Below are 16,690 nucleotides of genomic sequence, written 5' to 3' on the forward strand. Positions count from 1 at the left end.
CCTTCTGAATCCCATAGTAACTATTTGCAGTCTTCCCATGCTCTGGATCCACACCTTCCTTCTGGCTGCCACTCTCACCTTGCATTTCGCTGAAGACTTCCACATCCCATTCAAGCGACTTCTGTGCCTTGGTCTTGTATAGTCACAGAGTAACAGACCAATCTTTAGCATCTCTCTGACTATGACATTAAAAATGGGAAACCAATAAGACATCTCAGCAAGAACCTGCTTCCTCTTCCCTATAAAACCCAGAGCCCTCACCTTTTTAGTGAGTTGCCCTCATGTGAAGATAGGAACACAGCTATTTCATACATCAGTTAAGAGGAGTGATGGAAAACTGGTTATGCTTGGTATGTCAAGCCTGGGGCAGCCTCTCAGGACTGTCACTGGCCATGGCCTGACAGCTATCCCACCTGAGGGTCCATCCTCTTCTCTGGTTGTATGTCACCTTGGTGTTCCTGTCCCTTCATGTTTCTCCTCTTGGTCATCTCATTTATGCCTTGGACCTTGCTTAGAATGAGCTCCGATGTGCTTTATGCATTACTCAGCCATCTCATTTTTTGGTGAAACATCCTCTAGGTCACTGGAGTGGACTGGGACAGTAACAGAGATATTTAAATGTAAATTTAAAATTACTTCTGATAAAAGGTATACGTATGAGAAGTAAGAATTGTTTTTCATTGATCAAATTCTGATCTCTTTGATCATCTCATCACATATGTATGTGTATGTATACTATGAAATAATACAAAATGGGGAAAAAAAGAGATCACTGCATACCTTGATCAAATCCAGCCTCACACACTTACCAGCTCTGTGATCCTGGGAAAGTCACTTATTGTCTTTTTGCTTCACTTTCCTCAACTGTAAATGGGCATGATAATAGCACCCACCTTGCAGACTTCTTGTAAAGATTAAATACAGTAATACTTGTAAAGTGCTTAGCACAGTGGGTGCCATAGAAATGCTTATTCCTTCCCCTTTAGTGCAGGACCTAGCACATAGTAGGTGCTTAATAAATGCTAGTTAACAGCCCGATCATGAAGAAGGGATTTCTACTCACATATAAATTGAACTTTCATGGCCCCAGAATTTGCATCCAGCTCTGAGATTCTGTAATTCTGTGCCTCATTAATTTAGTAGATACAGTCACTCAAAATTCATATTCCAATCAGTGACCTAGAGGAGTTTTGGCAACATCTTCCACTTAGTGTGTCAAAGAGTGCTAAAAAGAACTGACAAGCTATGTGCTTGGGATCGTAGGACCATAGCTCTCTAGAACTCAAGGGGCCCTCAGAAGCCATCTTGTTCACCCCTCCCCCTTTTTGCAGATGAAGAAACTGAGACCCAGGAAGGTTAAGTGATTTGCCTTAAGGTCACACAGGTAGTAAGCATCAGACGTGGGGTAGTTCTAGCATTTCATCTGCGTGAGCACTCTTTCCACTAATGTACTTCCATGAAACATCCAAAGAGACTCTACCTGACATGCTGAAGGCCTCTCTCTGAGTTTGTGAGTATTTCTTATAACATTTGGGTTAATCACTACTCCAGTCATCAGGACCAGTTCACCTTCTTATGAGGAAGCTTCCTCTCCCAATGCAGGCAAGCATGTTCTCTTCAATTTACAGCCTTAGAGAGTTGTTTTGGGTACCAAGAATCAGAGTGACTCGTCTAGAGACAAGAAGCCATTATGCCTTCAAGTCTCAGAAATGAGATTGAACTCAGGTCTTCCTGACTCTGAGGCCAACTCTTTATTCACTCCACCACAGTGACTCTCAGATTTACTGCTTCAAGGTACATGGATGCTTTTTGGAAAACTCTCAACAGATTGTGTACCTACCTGCTCATTGTTAACAAGGGCAGTGGTGCCCAAGTTAGAAATACCTTGATTATTTGATCCTAGACCATTTTTCTTTGTCTGGAGGTGATGATTTCCATTAGAGTCTTACAGTTATCTTTTGAAATTGGACTGTTGGCTATCACTGTGAAAGAAAGAAAAATCTGAAGAAGACCCCTAATCCTCAGGGAAGAATATTTCCCTCTGGGGAGAAAGAGAGTAGAAAAAACACTACCTGTGGCTATTTGTATGGGAGCCAGCGTTAGGCACTGTGCTAAGCACTGGGGATACCAAAGAAAAGTGAAAAACAATCCCTGTTCTCAAGAAATTCACAGACCAGTTGGGGGGCGGGAAACAACATTCAAGCAACTATATGCAATCTCCTCTCTCTCTCTCTCTCTCTCTCTCCTCTCTCTGTCTCTCTCCCTCTCTGTCTGTCTCTCTGTCTGTCTGTCTGTCTCTCTCTCTCTCTCTGTCTCTCTCTCTCCTCCCCTCTCTCTTTCTCTTTTCTATCTCCTTCTCTGTCTCTATCTGTGTGTGTCTGTCTTCCCCCACATATATGTGTACCTGCAGGCATACAAAGATACATATTATATGTATCTATACAATAAATTGGTGATAACCTCAAAAAGAAGGCACTTTTTGCAGAAAATGAGACTTGCAAGGAGGCAGAGATGAGGAAGGAGAACATTTCAGGCCTGGGGGACAGCCAGTGAAAATGCCCCAAGTTGGGAAATGGAATATCTTGATGGAAAAGAATAGCAAGGAAACCAGTGTCTCACTGGATTATAGAGTACCTGGAGGGCAATAAAATATGAGAAGACTGGAAAGGCAGGGCCAGGTTAGGAAGGGTTTTAAAAGCCAGACAGAGCTGGATTTTTTCTGGGAAACGGAATGAAGGTCCCCAAGCCCTCTGAAAGTAGGCTTGTGATTCTATTCCCTGGAGAGAAATGCAGGAGAGGGAAAAAAGGAGGTTGATCTCCAATATAGGTGGGAGAAATGGCAGCCTGTATTTTAATTTCAAAGGTTAGCTCCATTGTGCTTTTCTGGTCACCAGTAGTATGTGGGGCTGGGACCTCATTCATCAGTTGGCAGACTTTGTCCTTGTCTGTGAACAGGCCTTGAGTAAAATTTTATCTGTTGACTCTTAGATGTTTATCTCCAAAGGATTATACATTTATTTTGGGGAAAAAAATGGCCTTCATGGTAGACCACACAGCACAAATGTGCAGATAAAGAATTTAGAACACAAACATCTGGGATTTGAAATCTAAAAAGGACCTTGGAGCTGGCAGATAAAGAGCCACGAGCTTGCTCCTTCCATTTCCTATCTTCCTAAGCAAATGGGACTAGAAACTGCCATCAGATCTCTCCTGAGGTGATATATTTCAGGAGGCTGGTGGGAGGTGCCAGGAGGTCTGACATTGCCTGTTCAGAGATCTGTTACATAAATGCAAACCTGCTGATAAAACCAAAGAAAAAGACAGCTTTTAAAATGGACTTTTCCTAATGGAAACTCGTAAGTTTTACTTTTGCAAAACAGAATTACAAAACTCTACTGTCCCTAATTCCAATTGTGTTCTTAATGTTCTAATGTGTGCTTTTAAGTGACAAATCTAAAGTGTTTTTTTTAAAGCTGTGGTGAACTAATTCCCAGCTGAGGTCTTCCTCTCTGTCTTCTTTGTTTCATGCAGCAAATATAAACTTGCTGTTTACATTACTGTCTGCGTTGATCTCTAGAAAATAGCTGGTTGACTTTATGAAGGAAAGAGTTGGGACTGGGTTGCTAAGAACACACCATTTCTTCGAAAGACTAAGGGATTAATATTCTGTGATGGGCAGCATAGAAAGTGGACAGAGAACTGGCCTTGGATTCAAGTCTGGCCTCTGACGCATACTGGATATGTGACCTAGGCAAGTCACTTCAGGAAAATTTCTAAGACTACAAGTTTCAGGAAGGTGCCAGCCTGCATGGGGACAGGAATTTCTATACCTGGGAGTTCCCCACACCAGTGAAAGCACAGATCCTGTCCCTCATTCTCTGTTCTGAGAATCTATGGATGGGCAGCACGAGAGTGGAGAGAGAGCTGGATTTGGAGTCAGGAAGGTCTAGCCTCACGTCCTGCTTCTGATGCTTCATAGCTGTGTGATGGAGGGCAGGTCACTTTGTCTATCTGCGAGCTTCAGTTTCTTTGCTGGTAAAATTGGGATAATGAACCTTTTCATCCCTACTTTGTAGGACACAGCGAGGCTCAAGGGAGAGAATTAATATAAAGGAATCTGTAAACTAAATCACTATGTAAATGTCAGTAATTGTTATCATAGACTCTATTTTGGATTCTCATTCTTCTATTCTTGTGTAGCTAAAGGTTTGGCTTTGTTATTGTCTAGGTTTTCTGGGGGGAAAAATGGAATGGATTACTTAGATTACCTTCTGCTCAAATTATATAAAGCCAAGTTGAGTCCAGTGGGACATCCAAGTAGACATGTCCAGAAGGCAGTAAGCAATGTAGGTCTGGAGCTCAGAAGATTGAAGAGGGTTGCCGGAATCATCGGCAGAGAACTGGTAAAGTCACAATGAGGGTTAGAGAAGAAAAAAAGTCCAGGCAGTCCATCTCTCCTTCTAATTTACTTCTTGCTATCAAGAGCACCACCTCCCTCCTAAGGACTGGGGAATTGAGGTAGGGTTCCCAGCCTCAGAATCAGTATTCACTCTGCCCCTACGCACCATATCCGATCAGTTACCACGTCTTGTCATTTCTGCTTTGATGACATCCCTTGCCTCTGTCTCTCTCTCCACTCATGCAACAACCACCCTACTTCAGGCCTGAATCACCTTTTGCCTGAACTATAATAGCTTCCTAATTAACCTCCCTATTTCCAAGGTTCCCTTTCACCAATCCATCCTCCACATCAGAGATGTCAAACATGTGCAACCTGAGGTCTGCAACATTCCTAAGTGGATCTCAACCAGATTAAAATGCAAATCTTAAATAAATATTTAACAAAATGAATAAAATACAATAGGACATAGATAATGTTAAATTGTGTTTTTCATATGTCAGTATGCTATGGCAGGGATTCTTATGTACAGTTTAGTGGCTCTGTTTCTATCTGAGTTTGATGTCATTGCTCCACACAGTTGCCAAATTGATATTTTTAAAGCATGTCTGACCAAGTCATTCCCTAGCATAACAATGAATGAATGAGTGATTGAGTGAATGAATGGATGAATGAAAAATCGTTTATTAAATACTTCCTATGTGCCAGCCATTGTGCCAAGTACTGGGACTACAGATACAAAAGCAAGATAATTCCTGCCCTTAAGAAGTTTACGTTCTAATAGGGAAGACAACACATTAGGTGCCCAGGGAGGGGTGTTTGGGCGAGGGAAGTCATAGGGATAGTGATTAGAATGACAAGGTAACTGACTGAAGCTTCAGTGGCTCCTTTATTGTCCCTAGGATGAAATATAAATTTTACTGTTTGACCTTTAAGACCCTTCACATAGTGGACCTAACCAGTAATGAACTCTGAGTAGAGGTGAGATGACCATTTATCAAGCATCTTGTAGTGGGGGTTCCTTTCAGGTATGAGTTATACAAGGTGATTGCTAAGCTCCCTTCCAGCTCTAACATCTGTGATTCTGTTTTTCTAGTCTGTATTAACATTACTTGAAGTCACTCATGCATGCTACATTCCATCCTTATGGGACATTTCATTTCCTGCTCCCATTCCGTGCCTCCACCTCTTTGAACTTATAGCTCCCTTCAAGGTTCACCTCAAGTGCCACTTGGCCTTTCATTATCCCCCCAGCTTATAGTGCCTCCCCCACTAATTTGCACTTACTTCATTGACATCTTGCATTTTCTTATTTGTGTACATGTTGCCTCCACACCTAGTAGAACATGTGTGTGCATGTGCATTTTTATATCACTGCTTCCTAGTACTATGTCTTGCACGTAGCAAATACTTAATAAATGCTTGTTGAGTTGAATTGTTGGAGGATATGCCAAATATGTGATTGTTTTTGTGAAGAAAATGATAGATCACTAGTATGCTCAACTTCTTATTCAGTTAACTACGTAGACTTTAAGGTTCTTAACCTGGATGGGTGGGTGGAGGAAGAGGTAGGGAGTAGAAGGGAGGGAGGGATAAAGAGAGACAGGGGGAAGCGGGGGATATATATATATATATGTATATATATATATGTATGTATGTATGTATATGTATGTATGTATGTATGTATGTATGTATGTATGTATATATATATACATAGAGAGAGAGAGAGAGAGAGAGAGGAAAAACCTCTAAGATCCTTTTAAAAAAATAATTTAAGGAGATTTATCTCTTCTACCCCTGTCCCCTCCCTCCCCACCCCCACCCTGCAACCTTGGGCAGTGCTACTTTATATGTTAGGGAAAGAAAGATGGCATCTTAGAGCCGTGCACCAATGATTATGTGCTGAACAAAAGCCCTATAGCTTCCTTTCATCCCTGTACTATTTCAGAAGGCACAACAGAATCCAACTCTGTCAGATCAGACTTTGGAGAGGCAGGGCGCTGGAGTGGGAAGAGTGTTAGATTTGGAGGTAGAAGACCAGGATTCTATCCTTAGCTTTGCCACTTCCTACCTGTGTGATTCGCAAGTCACTAAAATTCTCTTTGCCTTAGTTTCCTCATCCGTAAAATGCAGGGGTTGGACTATATTATTTAAAGGTTTCCTTCCAAAGGTGTCAGTGGGACGTCTAGACAGAGATATAACTCTAGAGCTAGTGAAATCTTCAGGTCTTCAGGACTGCAGATATAAATGTAATCATCTGCAAAAAAGGAGTGCTAACTGAAGCCTTGAGAGTAAATGAGATTGTTAAAGGAGATAGTGTATAGAGAGATGATAAGATGGTCTGTATACCCTGTCTTTAAAAGTCCTGAGAAGGGATGCTATGCATAAAGATAGGAAGAACATTTCTGACAAGTGAGTGAAGAATGTGAGGTTTGAATGAAGTAGGAATGTGTTGCTAGTTCACAGCAGAAAGAAGCCCAGTTGTTTTTTGAATAAACTTATTTCAGTATCATTTCTGTGTGTACAGTGTGTGGATGCATGTGTGGGTGGAGAGGGGAATCAGTGGGAAGAGTGAGACAGCTTATTCCCCATAACAGATAAGAACAGAGAAGGAATTAGAATACTATTTATCAAACCGTGGAGCCTCAGTCGGTGGAATGTGTGATCACCAAAGGATCATGGGATCATGAGGTTTTGAGCTTATCATCTAGCCACCCCGTCCATTTGTCCATTTTACAGATGAGGAAAGTGAAGCCCTTAGTGCTTTGCTCAGGTAGCAAATAGGTGAGCTAAGATTTGAACCTCATTCCTCTGACTCTAAGCCATAAGATAAGCTCTTTCCATTAGATAAAATATTTATATAAGATGGTTCACATAGTAGAAACTTACATAATGCCATAGTTATGGCTTTTGGAGAATGATACTTTATGGGGCAGCTAGGTGATGCAGTAGATAGAGCACTGGCCCTGGAGTTGGGAGGACCTGAGTTCAAATCTGGCCTCAGTCACTTGACACTTACTAGTTGTGTGACCCTGGGCAAGTCACTTAACCCCAATTGCTTTGTAAACAAAACAGAACAAAAAAACAAACAAAAGAATAAGAAGGTGAGTGTAAGGAAAGAAGAACATTTGAGTTGAAACTGATTTTGTTTGAGTATAGGGAGATTTTAGGGGCAGACATGGGCAGGTGATTCCTGCCTGTAAAGATAGTTGAATAAGAAATGGGCCTTGGGTCCCAGTGCCAATCCATATGGAGCGATGTGCTGACTAAGGTGTGATAGATCTGAGTATCTAATTGGTAAAGTTCTGAAACCCAACTTGTTTCTACATGTGGCAGAACAACTCTAAGGAAAAGGTAGATCCTCAAGTCTGGATGTGAGAGTATATAGGGGTCTATGTCACATAGAGTGTCTGTGTATATGTATGTGTATGTGTGTATACAGTATGTATATATACATGTGTGTATGTGTATATTATATATATATACACATATATATATACATTTAGAACGTGCTTCAAGAATGCACACACACATAGTTATATATAAGATCTTGAAGCTCATTCTCACTCTCATAGCTGTCTACAGTAATTGGTTAATCACATAGACAGGGGTGTGGGGAGTGTTCAGGGAGGACTAGCACCTCTAGTGTGAGGGCTTGCCAAGCCTTTTTCAGGGCTGCTCATTCACCTTTGGTGTCTACCTGGCACTCAGCTCTTACCAGTGGCTCCAAGAAGCATGCATAGCAGCCACACCCCAGTAAAGTCTCTTGGCAGACAGGCTAAATCAGGTTAAGGGTAACCCAGGAGTCTTAAACTCATTGGTGAGTTAGAGGGGTGTCTATCCCAAGCATATGAATACTTCCGCCAGCAAAATGGGCAGATAGTCCAATGGCCATGAAGGCAGGTGAAGCAGAACTTGGTCAGACATTGAAGATTTCAAGGTCATCCACTGTATCTCAGTGGTCCTGACTTTTGTCTTGCCACTGGACTTCTATGATCTGGAAGGAAGAGTGAAGCTGACAACTTTGTGCAGCTCTGCCTCACTCAAAGCCAGTTCATGCACAAGTCAAGACATCACCCTGTGATGCCATTGGTCCTCTGTGAAAACAAAGGACAGACGATAACAACAATCATCACATAATTAAGTATTTATTGGCATCCATGTTTCCGATGCTACTGGGGTACTGATCTGAAAGATATAATAAGTATAACCCCAATGGCTGCTCTTAAAGAGGTTGCATTACATTTTAGTGAAGTTGATACACGTATTGAAGGCTGTGTAGGGGGCTTGAAGTAGTTTTTTTTTTAAGTCAACTGCTTTTTTTTAAGCAACAGTGGTTTATACAACTCATGAAAGGCTAATAATGCATTTGCATGCTGTATGTCATTTGCAGTCTCTGCTTCTCATATTTATGTCTATAATAGCACCTACATGTTCAAAATCGTACAAATATTATCTCTAAAATTTTATGAGGTTTTTATCTTGCTTGGTTTTTTGTTTTTGTTTTTCTCTTGGGCCTATGTGTCCCTACTTATCACTCACTATATAGTGACTATAGATTGACTTCTGCTCCTGTGCTTTCTTCACTTCCTGAAAATCCCTCATCTCCAAACACCTTAGACACATCTACCTTATATTTTCCTCTTCCCCTTTCCGTTTGGTGTCTGGGGCAGAGGAGCGTAGCTGCAGAGCGGATAAGCTGGTGTACCATGCAGTTTTAAAATACCACCCACTTAACAAATGTAGGCACAACAGGAAAACTGTTGTTTCAAAAAAAAAGGTACTATATAAATACATGCCATGTATGGGTTTACTGTTAATTTTAAATTAGTGCCTGCTGATAAGTGCCTTGTGTAGACTGCCAGGAACAGTGTACAAGAAAAGGAAGAAAAGGGGAAAAGCTGCCTGAGGGTACCCATTGTCCTCATTTACTTCTCCAGAAAAAAATCTTTATCTGTGTGGAGTTAATACTCTTTTGTCAGCAATAAACCATGTTTTCCAATTGTTCCATCCCTCTAATCTGCAGCCCTAGGAAAATTACTGTCTTTGCCATATTTGCATCAAGATTCTCTATAACTTTATCAAAATAGTCTCATTCGACTCTTGAAGCAAGACCTGTAGTAATGAATTTCTCCCCTTATTTTAAACCTGGACATAGTCCAGAACACAATGTTTTATTTGTCACAGCAAACTCCCTTCTATTCAAACTGGTAGGAGGATTGGGTGTTATAGTTAGTATTTTGGCTAACAGAATACATAGTTTCTTATTACCAACTAATTACCAATTTTTAGAGAATTGGAATAAAATCTGTTTAAAATTTAAAATATGTTGAAAGTAACTTAATTTTCCGCTAACCTTTATGGATCTCCGTTTACTTATTTGTAAAATGAGAGGTTAGATTGAAATGTCCTCTAAGGCCCCTTCCTGCTCTAAATCGTAGGATCCTGTGTTTCAGAAGGTATTTTACGAATTTATTTATTAAGAGTAGCCTCCTGAAAGTCAGTTACCATTCTATACAGTACCATAGCTATCGAATGTATAAGAGATTGGGATGAATAACATTTATGTAGTATTTTAAGGTTTATAAAGTGATTTCCTCACAAGTCTTTGAGCAAGGTGGTATATACTGGGCTCTTGACCATGCCCTTGAAATTGTTTTGCTTGTTTTTAAAAATAAATCCTTTAGAAGGCCAGAAAAAATCATAAACAGGACAGCCTTGAAAGTTAGATATTGAATTTATTATGTATCTCAAAAAGAGATATCCATAAGAGAATTTCCTAGTTTCATCAGCAATCCTTACAGACACAAATATGAGAAAGAGAGACTGCAAATGACATATTAGCCTTTTCTGAGTTGTATAAACCACTGTTGCTTAAAAAAACAAAAAAGCAGTTGACTAAAAAAAAAAAAACTACTTCAAGCCCCCTACACAGGCTTCCATGCGCGTACCAACTTCACTGAAATGTACTGCAGCCTCTTTAAGAGCAGCCATCGGGGAGAGTTGCTATACATACAGAAATGCTTGTTTTATTTGGTGTTTCTTAAACTCAGACATTTAAAAAAAAACAATAACTAAACGCTTTGTAGTAGTTTGTCACTTAATCGCTATGCTAAAAAAATTATTATTTGATCTCCAGGTTCTGTAATACTTAGGAGCTCACTGTAAAAAGCTTTTGGTATTTAAGAATGTTGGATGTTAGAAAGAAATAACTTGTTTGCATACAGCCTTTGAGATGACCAGAGCCATGTTCCTACGCTTCAGATTTTCAATTGGGAAATGTCTTGTTTTTAGCTAAATAAAGGGATTTTCAGGTTGTATAGAGAAGGCTGCTGTAAGGACAGATGTATACGGACGCCTGACCCCATTCAGCACAATGTTATGTGCTGAATTAGCCCCCTCGCTTTTAGCAGTTAACTACAAGTACATGAGCATCTAATAGTGTCCTCAGTGCTGTGTCTGGTCTAGTCAGCAAATAGCGTGTGTGTGTGTGTGCGCGCGCGTACACATGTGCATGTATATGTGTGTTTGTGCACACACATAAATGTGCGCACGTACACTGTGAACACTGGTATCACTGGGGTTGGAGGTGGAAGGGAAGGTGAAATCATAAGCTGTTAGATCTGGAAGGGAACTTTAGAGCCCAACTTCTACATTTTGGAGATGGCGGAAACTGAGTGAATCCCAAAGACAGGAAATGACTAGCCTGAGGTTGCCTTATTCAAAAGACAAAGAAGACATCTCCTCATCCCCAAGGAGTTTGTAATCTCAAAGAAGCTTACAGACTGGTTTGTTTTTTTTAACCAACACCATCATTTCTGGCATTTATTCCAGTTGTTCAGGACTGTCTCATTCCTTAAATAAGCATCCCCCAGGAGAAACATAGCTCATGGGGCCCTCCCCCAAATAAAGTAGCAAATCTTAACAACTAGAAGCAACTAGAGATTAGTCAGGGCAGCTAGGAGGTGTTGTAGATAGAGTGCCAGGCCTAGAGTCAGGAGTACCTGAGTTCAAATCCAGCCTCAGACACTTCCTAGCTGTGTGACCCTGGGCAAGTCACTGAACCTGTGTTTGCCTCAGTTTCTGTAAAATGAAGACAATAATAGAACCTGCTTTCCAGGGTTGTTGTAAGGATTAAATGAGATAATGTTTGTAAAGAGCTTAGCAAAGCATCTGCTTTGTAATTATTTTTCCTATTTAATCCAACTCTTCATGGGACTAAAAGCCCATTTGGGGTTTTCTTGGCAAAGATATTGGTGTGGTTTACCATTTCCTTCTCTAACTCTTTTTAAAGATGAGAAAACTGAGGCAAGCAGGGCTAAGTGACTTGCCCAAGGTCACACAGCTAGGAAGTGGCTGCAGCTGGATTTGAACTCATGAAGATGGAGTCTTACTAACTCCAGGCCCAGCCCTCTGTCTACTACGACAACTAATAGGCCCATGTAAATGTTAGCTATGACTATTAAGTATCTCGCCCAGCATCACCAGGCAGGTATATGACCCCAAATGTTCTGAAGTGAGCTTTTTATTCATTAATTCTTGCTGCCTCTGTGTATATATATAAAGTGTATACAGAATATACACAGCATGAACACAAGGTATTCAGTACAAGGTGGTTGTGCTACAACCTAGTCATGGGGGAGGGAGGAGGGGAATCAGGAAAGGCAGTATGAGTCTACAGCTTTCAGTTAAAACAAATGTTAGGTAGATTTTTAAAAATAATCACAAAGCCCATTTTCAGATAAGCTGTTCCTCTATCTAGCTGTTAGATTAATCCTCTAAGAAAGGCATGATAACCAGTTAGAGACTGAAACATTCAATCAGACCCGTTACTCATCCTCACGCAGAATGAGAGGAAAAACATTTTTGCCAGAATTTATCCTTTGAAGAAACAAGACGAAACAAACAAAAATTGGTTTGCACGCATGCAGGGGTAGCTGAAGAATGTGAGTTTTTATATGCTCGGGCTTAACCAGACCTCTTTTATTTAGCATGCCAACACTTTTATAACTACATTTAATAAAATCGGACCATATTATAGCTGGAAAGGACATTAGATTATACAGCCCAGCCTCCACAAATTGTAGTTGATGAAACTGAATGAATCCCAAAGAGAAAGAAGTGACTTACCTGAGGTTGCATTATTTAAAACCGATGACCCATGATCGGTTCATTTCAGTCAATCACTCAATCAACAGCATTTGTCAAACCCACTATTCACGTGGCCATGGGCAAATCACTTAACCTCCCTGTTCTTCAGTTTCCTCATCTATAAAATTAGACGTTTGACTACATGGCCTCGGAAGTCCCTTCCAGTGCTAGCCTGATGATCCTACATGCCAGATGTATACTATTACACAAGCATTTCTTAAGGGCTTATTTGAGCAAGGTTCTGGGGAGACAAAGACATAACAGTCCCTGCCCTCAGGTAGTCAACCTAACCTACTTCCTCTTCTGCCTGCCTCCCCCTGTACTGGCAGCACCTGCCTTAGGGAGCTGAAGACTAAAGATACAACAGTGGCCATGTTAACATCGGAAGCCCAGAATTCAAGACACCCAGAAAAAGAGTTGTCAAACATGTGGCATCATTGCATTTGTATGACTGCTAAAAGTCATTCTTAAAAATTGCAGGATAAAAAATTAGTGGGCATTAATTTAATGGCAGATAACTTGGAAGTCAGAGATAAAGTATTTCTCAAACCAGTTTTAAAAATGAATATAATGAGACCAATCCATCTCACATGACAAAGGGTCTACAGGGGAGAGATAATTCTTTTAGCATATAATATTAACTGCATCTTTTTATAGCCCAATTTCTTAAATATGTTGGAGACTGTCACATTTGTAAGTTTAACACTCATTAAATTTTTACAGAAATATAAGACTCTGTCCCCAGTTACTGATCTGCATTGGCAGACAGTTTCCTCACCATGAGTTCTCTATGCAAATGAAATGATCCCAAAAAACCCAATAGTGTTGTCTTTGTTATTACTTTATTATTATTATTATTATAATACCCATCAGTACAGATTAAAGTCATATAAATTGATTTAAGCAAATTATTCCAGCATGGTACCAGCAGCATGGTCTAGCAGGGGTGGGAAACCTGCGACCTCAAGGCCACATGTGGCCCTCTAGATCCTCAAGTGCGACCTTTTGACTGAATCCAAACTTCACAGAACAAATCCCCTTAATAAAAAGGTTTGTTCTATAAAACTTGGATTCTGTCAAAAGGCCACACCCAAGGATCTAGAAGGCCACACACGTGTAGCCTCAAGGCCACAGGTATCCCATCCCTGGTAGCATATAGAGTCCTAAACTAGTTGGTAGAGGGTGGCATGGTGGATAACCCATATCATGAAGACGTGCTTTAAATTCCACCTCTGACACTTGCTAGCTTTGTGGCCACTGGCCTATCTCTTCATGCCTCTGTGCCTAGGACTTACTGGCTAAGTAATAAATGATTTCCGGTCTCTCATCTGTAGTGCCCTGCTGAGGAAATCACTGATCCTTCCTTTATTCTGCTGTGGCATTTATAGCTGTCTGCTCTTGATGGTATTAGTTTCCAAATTTGGGGTGTTTTTTTACATTTGTAGTAAGTTTTAGATGACTATTCCATGATGGTTCAATATTCTTTCTCTTTATTAATGGAAATGAACAAGTTTGCATGAACTCTTTGCCCTTAGAAATGGTACTGGCCCAAGAAAGGAAATCAGGAGACCTGGATTCTGGTCATGGCACTCATACTTTCTGCCTGACCTTGGGTCAGATACTTTCATTTCTCTGACTCCTATTTCCCTTGTTTATAAAAATGAGAAATTGAAAGAATATCAAATAAGATAATGTATGTAAAGCCCTTTGCAAACCTTAAATCTCTCTGTGTGAGCCCTTATTATCTTGAAGGCCTTTTTAGCTCAGAATTCTGAGTCCAGGAGAATCAGCAGCAGTGTATTGTAATACAGCAACTAGGACAGAATTACAAGGCAACAATACTTAAAAAAAATCTCCATTCTTGGCCTCTTTGCCCTTCATTTCACAAATAGGAATGTGGTTTGCGTTCCCCTGAAAGCACATCAATAGTGATGTTTAGAGACAGCATGGGCGTTCAGTGTCTGTGCTGTTAGTGTGCAAAGGTACACCTTAACTGGAAAGAATCCTCCTTCTGGGAGTGTCTGAATAATTCACCTCTTTACCTTTGAAAGCCCATTAATCCAACTGTGGTGTTTTTTTTTTTAATTCTGTGGAACTATGTTTTAATTCAAAATAAAACTTTGGTTTATTGTGTAATCATGGGGAATTTAAAGGATGGCTGTAAGCAGGCTGGAGCATGTTACCAATGATTACTTGTGTGGATGAAGTAGCGTAAAAGGTCTCCCTCCATTGCGATAGAATGAATGGAAGTGGCAGTGGGCCAGTGATGTAGTGAGAATGAAGGATGATGAACGGACTGACATCCAGGGTGCTACAGCAATACCTTCCCAAAACAAAAGGTCCTATAGGAAGGCTGCTTTGGGGTGATCCTCCATGCATGATCTATGGAAGGATCATGGCGTCATAAATCTAGAGCTGGGAGGGAGCTCGAAGGCCATTTGTACAGCCTCATTTTATAGAAGAGAAAAACTAAGGTTAAACTAAGGTCATGATGTAGTAATTATCAGAGGCTGGCTTTCAACTTAAATCCTCCTTGACGAGAATTCTGTGGAATGAAAAGGCACGAATAGATTGTGATCTGTTCTGTAAGAGGAAGTAACCATAATAATGAAATCATAAACCCCTTAAAGGAAGCATTGAAATACTTTATGAGCTTATTTAGGGAGATTAGAGAGAAAGAATAATATAATATTGTTATAGTATTTTCTACATATAATATATGGCAAATATATATTTATACTATAATTTTATTATACTTATATTTATTATATTATAAATATAGTATAAATACTATAAGTATGGTAATTTCAATATATTCTCTATTATATTACTTATATGTAGTATATTACAATATTTAAATATATACATATGTATATAGTAGAGACATTGTATATGTGTGCATGCCTTCCATAAAAAATCTTAATAATTAAAAAATCATTGTGGTTTAGGTGCTTAATATTTGTTTGTTACTTTAGGCCACTGACAAATATTTAAAGGTGCTCAAAGTAACAGATTTATTATAAATTATGACTTTGTATAGCATGGCATGGTGGGTGGAGAGCCAGCCTTGGAGTCAGAAGGAATAATAAAAAGCTCACAGTTATATGTACTTTAAATTTTGCCAAGCACTTTACATTTATGGCCTCACCTTGATTCTAACAAGCGTGTGCCATAGGTGCCATTATGTACAATTTATATGTGAGAAAACTAAGGCTGAGAGAGGCTGTGACTCAAAATCACTCTGCCACTAAGTGCTGCAGGCAGGATTTTGACACGGGTGGCAAAAAATAACCTAAACTCTCAGCGACTCTGAGACTTCAAATTACTGACAAGTTGCTGGTAGGCATTGGTGGAAGAAGTTGCCACGTGGGAATTTCCCTACAGGGAGAAAAATCCCAAGTCCAGACCAAAAATATACATACAGTATTACCTAGAGCTTGAAATAGATCCTATTTCATCAATACTAGGGTCAGAAAGGTGGCAGAATGGGCTGATTCAGGGATAGCAGACCTAGAAGGGAATCTGAGGTCTCAGCAGTATGGAGCTGGAGGGATGTGAGGACAGGCTTCCAGGTGGGTAATTATATTTTAACAATGAAGAAAAAGGGTAAATCCCTGAGGCTTTCTCTAAACTAAAAAAAAGCTCCAAGTTTATTACAGAAAACATTAAATGGGCCTCGTGACTGGTTGTACTCAGGAGATGAGGAAGTTATGTCAACAGTCTAAACCTTGTCCATTAATAGTAAAACTGAGTGTGGGGCTCACTGAGGGAGAGGAGCTTATGCCCTAAGCACAATTCAATCTTGTTGATGGCTGTAGGAATCCCTTTACCATTAACTCCCTCCTCAGGCATATGCAATTATCTCCACAAACTTTTCTCCCTCTTCCATTTTTCTCAGTGAGTTCTAGTCTGATATGTTCTCCTCTGAGTGAGCACATTTCTTTGCAAAGATCAGTATAACCAATCAGTGTATATTGTTTTTATATCAAAGACTCTTAACCGGAGGCCCACAGACCCTAAGGGATCCATGATTTAAAATAAAACATTAAATGTATTTCAACATAGTTGCTTTACTTTGTATTCTGATGTACTTTTATGCATTTAAAACCATTCTTCTACAAGGGATCCTTAGACTTCACC

General features: G+C 40.0%; 1 protein-coding gene across 1 annotated transcript in view; it reads left to right on the forward strand.

Annotated features, from left to right (window-relative positions):
- The window catches only part of SH2D4A (SH2 domain containing 4A), a 103,365-nt gene that overhangs the window by 32,777 nt on the left and 53,898 nt on the right, over positions 1-16,690 (forward strand). The window lies entirely within an intron of this gene.

The sequence above is a fragment of the Trichosurus vulpecula genome, chromosome 3, assembly GCF_011100635.1.
Source record: "Trichosurus vulpecula isolate mTriVul1 chromosome 3, mTriVul1.pri, whole genome shotgun sequence".
Lineage (NCBI taxonomy): Eukaryota > Metazoa > Chordata > Mammalia > Diprotodontia > Phalangeridae > Trichosurus > Trichosurus vulpecula.